This window comes from Pinus tabuliformis, chromosome 6 (assembly GCF_031772625.1).
Source record: "Pinus tabuliformis cultivar Carrire ecotype Pingquan chromosome 6, CPIR1, whole genome shotgun sequence".
NCBI lineage: Eukaryota > Viridiplantae > Streptophyta > Pinopsida > Pinales > Pinaceae > Pinus > Pinus tabuliformis.
In genome coordinates, this window is record NC_142292.1 from 1,562,027,183 (window position 1) to 1,562,038,348 (window position 11,166).

An 11,166-nucleotide genomic window follows, 5' to 3' on the forward strand; every position below is an offset into this window, starting at 1 on the left:
AGGTTTCCACTTGCTTGCAATACTCAAGATAATGTGAATGGGTGGGATATCATGCCCTCACATAAGCTATGAGAGGAATATCTATCTCAACAATAGTTCCCTTTATATCATGCATAATGGATCTTACTTCTGATGCTAAGGCAATAGGGTCATCATTTTTCAACTCAAGAATGAACAACGTAATCATCAATTTAATAAATTCAAGTTTAGAGTGTGGGTCATACAATTCCTTCAATTTCATTAAAGATCCAAAGGCATTTGAAAATGGTGAAATATGACGATTCACTTCTTCATTTACTGACGTTGCAATCAAGGCATAGGCCTTCTTGTTCTTGTTTTCCCAAATGGAAAAGTCCTTATCTGAAGTGGGTTTTGCAGGAGCATTGTCTCCTTCTCCTTCACAAATCCGTTTCCACAACTCATTGAAAATGAGGGTGTGTTTTATCTTTTGAGACCACTCAGGATAGTTCTCTTTGTGAGTGAGAACTACTCCCACTATGGAGATAAGTGAATGCATCATAAAATTTGACGTGGCCTCAAAATAATTGCAAAAAAAATGAATATGCCTTCAATTAAAAATGTAATCTCTCAATATACCTTCCTGACATATTACATAATGCTCACCTATCATACCACATATGGTCCACATAACATATATTATAATAATGTTCCACATAACATATATTATAATACACGCCTCAAAATAGGAACTCGAGGTATTTGCCATCCATATGCTCCATTTAATATATGTGCCATGTAAAGGATTATGGTATTAAAAAATAACTCCAAATACGGTCTTAAAAAAGGCTAACGCATATAAAAAAATTGATACACACACCATTCAAATAATGATTCACCCACCATTCAAATGTATATACATAATTCCAATGCGCCATTCAACACTCCATTCACTACACGGTCATTCATCCGGATATAATGTATCGTTTCCTATTTATAATAGCTTGAACGCAGAAGAATGCATCATATACAGCCTAAGACATGACATTATAACCAGAGATACGACATTCATATAAAACTTCAAGAACGCAGAAGAATGCATCATATACAGCCTAAGACATGACATTATAACCAGAGATACGACATTCATATAAAACTTCAATGCACTCCAACAGATGGACTTCAAGAGTTACACACATTTAATTAACGAATTGCTCAAATGTCGAGAATGGATTAAGACGTAGAGAACGATTGCAAAAGGTGGTCTCTCATTTTTGAACTTCATATCTAGTAAGTCAGCCTAGCGATCTACGTCTTCTAGAGAGAATAGGTCGCGTTCAACATCTACAGGAACAAAGAGGATCTATGTTACTTGCAGCGGAACTTTAGGGAATCAAGCCCAAAATGCAAGGGAGTTACTGAGTAGGAAAATACTAGAATTTCACACTACTCGAACTCAAAGCTTCTATGAGAGTTATCCATTCAACAACAATGCATGGGATTATGCAGGGATTTGACAGAAATGTAAGTCTGCAAAAGATGTAGAATGGAAGAAAGGAAGCTAAAAATGGGACTGCCTCTGATACAATCATTGCCTGAAAGTATTGGCGGTTTGAAACAACTTGCATGCCTGAGATTAGTGTATGTGCCAATCAAAAGGTTACCAGCATCTGTCTCCAAACTTGTAAATCTCCAAATCCTTGATCTTTATGGGTCCGGAATTACAGAATTACCGTGGGACATTCATATGTTAAGAGCACTAAAGTATTTAGACCTTGCAAATTGCGATGATTTGCAATGTCTGCCGCATGGTATATCACAGCTTTCTCGGTTTCTAGCAGAGAGTGGAGTCCTCGAGTGTTTAAAAGGGGTCAAAAAGCGGGTTCCATTAACGACATGGGGAATTTAACACAACTGAAATATTTGTGGTTAGAGAACAATGGAGAAACAATTTCTGAGGGCATTTTAGGGAGGATGCTTCAGACGGAAACATTGCAATTGAAGACCGTCACATCGTTTTTACCTGAAGATATTACTAATATGTCAAAGTTGAAGAAGTTTTCATTAGAGAGCTCTAACATAGTTAAAATGGAAAATAAATTTTATCAACTTCAAAATTTAAATCCTCTTAAATTATGGGACTGTCAGATGTTGGAAGAACTTCCACATTTACAAAATCTAAGAGGGTTAAGGAAATTAGATATCGTACGATGTGCGAAGTTAAAAAGGATTCCTAAAGAATTTGGAGAGATGGGGCATTCCCAATGTTGGAGACATTTTCAATGGTTAATTTAGATGAATTAGAAGAGCTGCCAATGCTACAGGAAGGTGCAATGCCCAAACTTGAAAATTTTACATTAATGTTGTGTGAAGTATTAATGATGTTGCCAAAAGGTTATTGGAATCTTAAAAACCTTCATAGTATAAAATTGTATGGTTGTTCAAAAATTTCAGAGAATCTTGAAATAATCAAAAGAACAAATCCAAATGTTGAAGTGGTAACCATATCTACTAGCAGGAGTGGTAACCATGTCTACTAGCAGGATAGAAATACTTTTAGAAAAGTATTGGCAAGGAATAGAAAAGTATTGGCAAGGAATAGAACTAAAAATTTTCAGAAACTGTGGATTTTGGAACTGAGAGTTTTACCTTTTCCTCCAAAGTGTATAGATATTTATAAAATTCTATGTATTATGATCAATGATCAATAAATGTAATCTATTTTTTCATCAATTTATTATTTATGTTTTTGTCTTCGACATTTTCATATTTATATATCATATATGAAGTTTGTCTTCGACATTTTCATATTTATATATCATATGTGAAGAGAAAGATAAAATACATATTTTTAATTTATTAATAATATTATAAATTTAGAAAATTAATTAATTATTAATATTTTTAATATAATTAAATTTTAATGATTCTATAACTTTGAAAGTATGATATATTATAATAATATTATTATTTAAATTTGAGAATTAATTAATAAATAATTAAAAAATAGTAATACAGATTAATTATTTTATATATCTAATCATATATTATATTTATTTTAATTAGAATTTTTATCTTTTAAAATTTTTATTTTTTTATAAAAGTATATTTTTAATTTGATTTAGATTAAATAAATAAATAAAATTACTATATACAAAAGAATAGAAAAAAATGACACAAGAAGGTTATTTTTTATATTATTTAAAAAAAAGTAGTTAGCTAGAAGTGGTAACAATGTTGATTACCAAAACAGATATACTTTTAGAAAAGTATTGGTGAGGAGATATGGTGAATTTTGGAAGGAGAATTTTAATTTTTCCTCAAAAAATATAGATATTTATAAAATTCTATGTATTATAATTCATGATTAATAATTGTAATTTATTTTTTCATTAATATTTATATATGATTAATTATTTATGTTTTTGTGTTGAACATTTCTATATTTAAATAATACATATGAAAAGGGAAAAAAATATTTTTCAATTCATTAATAATGTTATAAATTTAGAAAATTAATCAAATTATCAATATCTCTAATATAATTTAATTTTAATGATTGTATAAATTTTAAAGTACTATATATTAATATGGTATTATTATTTAGATTTAGGAAAAAAAAATCAATAAATAATTAATAAAATATTAATAAAATGATTTTTTTTTAATTATACATTATATTTATTTTAATTAGAATTTTTATTTTTCTTTTATAAAAATAAAATAATTTTTTTAGATTAATTATATAATATTTTTAATATATATAAAAGAATATAAGAAAATGACTTGAGTAATGTTATTTTTTTGGTATTTTTCAAAAATAAAAGTGAAATACAAATAAATTTCGATAATTGAAATTTGAATTTCCAAAAACAAAATGAGACATGCTATATAAGTAAAATTATTGTTTTATGTCAGTGATATTGCTTTTTAATTAAAATTTTGGATTTTTAAAAATGCCATTAATAATATAAGTTATGAGAGCATGGAAATGAAGGAAAAAATGCTAGGACAACCTCCATTGATACAAATCTTGCTTTCTTTGTTTCTCATAATGGTGATTATGCTCATATACACTTTTCAATAGGATAATGGAAAAATTTCGCTATTTAATTAAAAAAATTAATCGAAAATGGGTTATCACAATGTTGCACAACCATACATTTGTAGTTGTTTAGTTATATGGAGGTGTAATGCTCACACATTTGGGTTGATTTTAGTTACCAATATTTTGGTTTCAGGAGGTAACTCCTCAAATCAAATTATGTCTTTGTATTAAAATGGATCATAGATAGATACATGGAGAGACTCTTGGGTTTCATCTCCTAGTGTCTCTTTGTCTTCTAATTTTCTTTATTTTTTATTTACATGTATTTACCTAATCCCAAAGATTAGGTGTCAACATTCACCCCCTTAGTTTGAAGGGATGTTGGTGAGTCCAAGCATAATTCTAAATCTTTCAAACTTTTCTCTTCCAAGTGCTTTGGTGAAGATGTCTGCAATATGCTCGTTTGTGGAAAAATGGCATAGGTGGACTGTCTTGGCCTCAACATGATGTCGAATCAGATGGTATTTTGTATTGATGTGCTTTGTTCGATCATGGAACTTTGGGTTCTTGGCCAACTTTATTGCAGAAGTGTTGTCAATCATGAGAGGAGTTGAATGCACTTGTTTTTCGTGCAAATCTTCTAGAATTTTTCTTAGCCACACAATTTCCTTTGTTGCTTCACCTGTTGCCACATATTTTGCCTTAGTTGTGGAATTTGGTGGAACTGATTATTTCCGTGACCTCTAAGAGACGACTCTTGATCAAAGACTCATAACATAACCTGAAATAGATACCCCAATTTCTTTATCTCCATCGAATTTTGAATCAAAGTATCCAATCAAGCTGAAGTCTCCCACTTGTGTATACTTAAGTCCAAAGTCTTGAGTTCCCTTCAAGTACCTTAAAACTCTTTCTGCAGTAGACCAATGACCCTCACAAGGATTTTGCATAAACCTAGAGAGGATTCCAACAAAAAATGAAATATTTGGTCTAGTAGTAGTTAGGTAGTTGAGACTTCCTATGAGTTATCTATACTTCGTGGCATCCTAAAATTATTTTCCTTCAGTGGATGTGAGATTTAAGTTTTGTTCCATTGGAGTAGTCATATGGTTGCACTTAACCATGTCAAAGCTATTCAACATATCTCTAATGTACTTTTTCTGAGAGAGGAATATCAACTTTGGATGTTGAGTTACTTCAATTCCAAGAAAGTAGTGAACATAGCCCAAGTATTTCATTTCATAACCTTTCCTCAATTCATTCTTTATGGATGAGATGTAGCTCTCATTGTTCCTTCTCGTCAAAATATCACCTACATACAACAAACGATATACACCTTTTTTGCCAACTTTCTTGACAAACAAAGTTGCAACATCAAGATCATAATGTTTGAAGTTGAGTTTTAGAAGATGCTTAATTAACTTCTCGTACGAGGCTCGGGGAGCTTGCTTGAGGCCATACAAGGATTTTACAAGATTGCATATTTTATGTTCCCGACCCTTCACAAAAAATCCTTCTGGTTGGGACATAAAAACATTCTCTTTCAGATATCAATTTAAGAAAGTAGTTTTTACATCCATTTGATGGACTTCCAATAGTTATGTGTTGGCAAGGCAGAGAGTCTCTGGATGGTAGCCCATTTTGTTGTGGGGGGGGGGGTGGGGGGGGGGAGGGGGGGAGAATTATCCTCATAGTTGACCCCTTCCTTCTGTGCAAAACCGTTTTCCACAAACTTGACTTTATGCTTGTCAAGTGATCCATCTTCTTTATACTTGTTTTTGAAGACCCACTTGCAGCCAATTGGTTTGGTTCCTAATGGAATATCAACTAGCTTCCAGGTGCCATTCTTTATCAAAGCATCATATTCTTTCTGCATCTCTTCTTTCCATTCATCATGAGAAGCAACTTCTTTGAAGGAAGTTGGTTCGAAATCTGTAGAAAAGTTCAATTCACAATCATAATAAAAATCCATATCAACAAGTGAATCAGAATCATCTACATCACCTCCATTTTTTCTATTTGAGCTTCTTATTCCTGTCTTTCTGACCTCATCAGGACGAACACTTTCAGGTGTCTTTGTCAGCCATTTAGGAGCACCTTTCTGAGATGGCCTAGGCTTCTCATTGGTTGAGATGGGGCTAAAACAAGATTTAGTCTCCCAATTATGTCACTCAGATAACTCAAAGTGGCATCAGTGGCTGAAGCTTCATGCAAGGGAGAGAGTGTTTCAAAAGAAGATTCCACATATTGATCCAATATAGGAATCCGCCCTTCAAGATGTGGAATCTGATTATCAAACCCTTGAAAAGATTTTACATGTATGAATGTATCCAAGTGATCAAGTTGTCACGCAACAATATTGTCAGCCTTGGAAGTCAAGAAAGATCACATCTCTAGATATTATAAACTTCTTATTGAGTTCATCATAGAGATGGTATGATTTGGAGGTATTTGAGTACCCTAAGAAGATACACTTATGACTCCTTGCACTAAGTTTGTTTATCTGTTCCTAAGGTATTAATGCATAACAGGTGGAACCAAAAAACCTGAGATGTCTCACCAAAGGAATGTGGCCATACCACATTTCATAGGGAGGCTTTCTTTTTATAGCATTAGATGGACACATATTCTTTATATACACAACACATAAAATTGCATCAGCCCAAAACATCAGTTTAACATTCTTGAAAAACATCATGGAACGTAGCATATTTAATATTGCTCCATTAATTCTTTCAACTACTCCGTTATGTTGGGGATTATAAGGCATAATTGTTTGATGTTTGATCCCATGCTAGCGAAGATAGTTTTCAAGTTAATTTAAGTGTATTATTTTTCATTATCAATGAGAATAGAGCCAACATGAGATTGTGTATCATTTTCAGTCCATGCATGAAAGTTCTTGAATGTTTCAAAATCTTCAGATTTGTTCTCAATAAATAAATGCAACACATTCTGGTCTAGTCATCAATAAATGTCATCATATATTTATTTACCATTTGCAAGAGGAATAGCCATTGGGCCACATAAATCTAAATGAATGAGTTCAATTTTTCTATGTGTTCTGGAATGAGAATCATGAAAAGACTATTTGTTGTGCTTTCCTAAGATACAAGCATCACATTGCTTAAGTTTCCTAGGAATTATAGGGAAACCAGTAACACCATTTTTCTTCAACAAATGAAGGTTGTCATAGTCCAAGTGTCCTAATCTAGCATGCCATAAAAAACTTCATGGAAGTGTACCTTCATCATAGTGAGAACTGTATGAGAAGTTTTGTGAATGAACAGAGGTTCCTTGCAACTTTAGGAGTCTTTCTTCTTCTATGCCCATAATGACAAGTGAGTGATATGATGCTTTTCTGACCTCGACCTTTCCATCAAATATATGAATGGATTGTCCTTTTTGGCGGATGTGGACCAAAGACAGTAAGTTTCTCCTCAGCTCTGAGAGGAATAAAACTTCTTGCAGAAGAAAGTCTGGAATACTAGGCAGTTTGAGCCTGATAGCTTGAGTTTTGACTTGTGTGCAAAGTATATTACTCTATCAACATTGTGAGTGAATTCTTCAAAGAAATCTCTCTTGAAAGTCATGTGGAAATTTTCTCCCGAATCAAGCAACCAATCATCTTTTGATGAAGCAATTGAAGCATTAAACAAGTCTTTAGTTACTCCATTGTTACAATGTGCCACAACATAGTGAGAGGATTCAGGCACTTTAATTTTTTCTTTGTCATTAGTTTTACCTTTCCCTTCATTCCTTTCCAACTCAATTTTTTCCTAAGGAAACTTACATGTGGATGCATCATGTCCATCTCTAGTGCATCATATGCAATGAAGATTAGACTTTATCCTTGGATATGTCTGCTCCCTGCCTCTAAAATTCCTCCTTCCTCTTCCTCTTCGTCCCCTTCTTCCTATAGAAGAATCTTGTGCATGATTCTTCTCCTTTTGTGCAAGGCATGCAACTTCGTAAGTAGATTGAGGAGTTGAATTCTTCCCAAAATCCTTCTCTCTCTCAACAAAATTATTTTCAATGGAGTCAAAAGTAATCTCCTTAAGGTTTCCACTTGCTTGTAATAGGATATAGTGCCCTGACATAAGCTATGAGAGGAATATATATCTCAACACTAGTGCCCTTCATATCATGCATAATGGATCTTACTTCTGATGCTAAGGCAAGAGGTTCATCATTTTTCAACTCAGGACTGAACAACTTAATCATCAATTCAATAAATTCAAGTTCAAAGTGTGGGTTATACAATTCCTTCAATTTCATTAAAGCTTCAAAGGCATTTGAAAATGGTGAAATATGGAAACCCACTTCTTCATTTACTGGTGCTGCAATCAAGGCATAGGCCTTGTTGTTCTTGTTTTCCCAAATGGAAAACTCCTTATCTAAAGTGGGATTTGCAGGTGCATTGTCTCCTTCTCCTTCACAAATCCCTTTCCACAACTCATTGAAAATGAGGGTGTGTTTTATCTTCCGGGACCACTCAAGATAGTTATCTTTGCGAATGAGAACAAAACTACTCCCACTATGGAGATGAGTGAATGCATCATAAAATTTGATGCAGCCTCAAAATAATTGCAAAAGAAAAAATGGATATGCCTTCAAAAGCCTTCAATTAAAAATATAATCTCTCAATATGCCTTCATGACATATTACATAATGCTCACATATCTCATTACATACCACATATGGTCCACATAACAAATATTATAAAAATGTTCCACATATCATATATTATAATACACCCCTCAAAATAGGAACTCAACGTATTTGCCATCCATACGCTCCATTTAATATATGTGCCATGTAAAGGATTATGGTATTAAAAAATTACTCCAAATACAGTCTTCAAAAACGCTAACACATAAAAAAATTGATACACACACCATTCAAATAATGATTCACCCCCCATTCAAATGTATATAGATAATTCCAATGCGCCATTCAACACTCCATTCACTGCACGGTCATTCATCTGAATATAATGTATAATTTCCTATTTATAATAGCTTGAATGCAAAAGAATGCACCATATACAGCCTAAGACATAGTATTATAACCAGAGATACGACATTCATATAAAACTTCAATGCACCTTAACAGATGGACTTCAAGAGTTACGCACATTTAATTAATGAATTGCTCAAATGTCAAGAATGGATTAAGACGTAGAGAACAATTGCAAAATAAGGTCTCTCAGTTTTGAGCTTCATATCCAGCAAGTCAGCCTATCGATCTACATCTTCTAGAGAGAATAGCTAGCATTCCAAATCTACAGGAACAAAGAGGAACTATGTTACTTGGAGAAGAACTTTAGGGAATCAAGCCCAAAATGCAAAGGAGTTATTGAGTAGGAAAATACTAGAATGGGACCTGTGCTCCAACAATTTCACACTACTCAAACACAAAGCTTATATGAGAGTTATCCATTCAACAACAATGCATGGGATTATGAAGGGATTTGACAAAATTGTTATTCTGGAAAATATGTAGAACATAAGCAGTGGGAGTTACAAGGGCAGAAAGGAAGCTAAAAATGGGACTGCCTCTGATACCATGTCAGGCCAGGAGGTAACTTCTCAAATCGAATTGTGTCTTTGCATTAATATGGATTATAGATATATACATGGAGAGAGAGACTCTTGGGTTTCATCTCCTAGTGTCTCTTCATCTTCAAATTATCCTTATTTTCTTTCTACAATATTTACATGGATTTATCTAATGCTAAAGATCATGTGTCAACAACTTTAAGGCATTAACAAGTTGAGAGAAATGAACCAATTAAACCTTGGAGACTGTGATGAATTGAAATGTATACTTCATACCATGTCGTTGTTAATTTTCACACTGCACTATGTTGATTCAATTACTTTTAGCCCAATTCAATTATTCAATTAACAATCTTTTCAATAATAATTCATCTTTCCAATCATCAACAGTAATTGAAGATAAAACAATAAATTCAATGACAAAGGATACAATCAACAAGAGACACCAGATTTGGTCAAAGACTGGGGAAAATCGACACAAGGTGGAAATCCCTTTGAAAAATCTTCTTCTATTAGATTGTCATAAAATGTTCAACAGAGAGTACAATGAGCCCAATACAAAATCATCCAACAAAATTAAACCAACAACATTCAGAAATATGTTCATAGCATCAATATATTAGAGAAAACGTTTCCTATCTGTGGTCAGCTACAGTCATATGTCAAAATTTAGCCATAGATCCCAGCTGCATGGAGTAAGAGTCGTGCATGCGGTTGAGACCTTCCAACCACACCCTTGAGCCCGATAGCCTACAGTTATGGCCAAAAATTTCCTTTGACGAGCCTATGGTCAGAAACCAAAACCCTAGAACACGTGCGAGCTCCAAAACTTGTATTTTCGAACCTGTGTGAACCTCTTTCCTCAACCCAACATCAAACTTGTGTGAAAAAATCAATGAATAAGAGAAGAAGATGATGCTTAGTGATATCCAAATTATCTTGAGGTTATTTGTATTTATAGGCTTCCAAGGGTGACCATTTCCTGTTAGGGCCAACTTGTCCAAATGTGCATATGTTGGATTTTGTTCATAAGTACACTTTCCCTTGTCCAAATTGAGCACTTCAATATTCCAAATTGGTCCTCTCAAAAAGAGGAATCTAATCCCATGGTTCGAATATTCATTCAGCTACCAAATTAACACTCCCTTTCAGCGATGGAGAAATTACAATTACATCAGGTCACATGTGTATCCTATCATCATATCATGTCCCGTCTCTTCTCAAATCTATTTGCTGAAACATTCTCGAATCTGAAGAAGAAGAATTGGGGAGCATTAACTACCACCCTCTATAATATTGAAGATAACATCTCCGTGTGAAAATAATATCAGGGAGCACATCTCAACCTGAATCTACATCGAAGAGCACATCTCAACCTAGAATCGCATGGGGGAGCAAAACATCTTCAACCCCATATCGAGCAATAGGTGATATAGGGGATCACATCTCAACCCATTCTATTGCTCACTGATCTTCCCAACAATGACCCTCAAGAGTCATGTGGTATAAAAACTATATCATAATCAACTTGGGTTGTACACCCCTAACACTAGTAGAAAAATGATGAAATTAGTGACTAGGTGACTAAAAGAGTTAGTC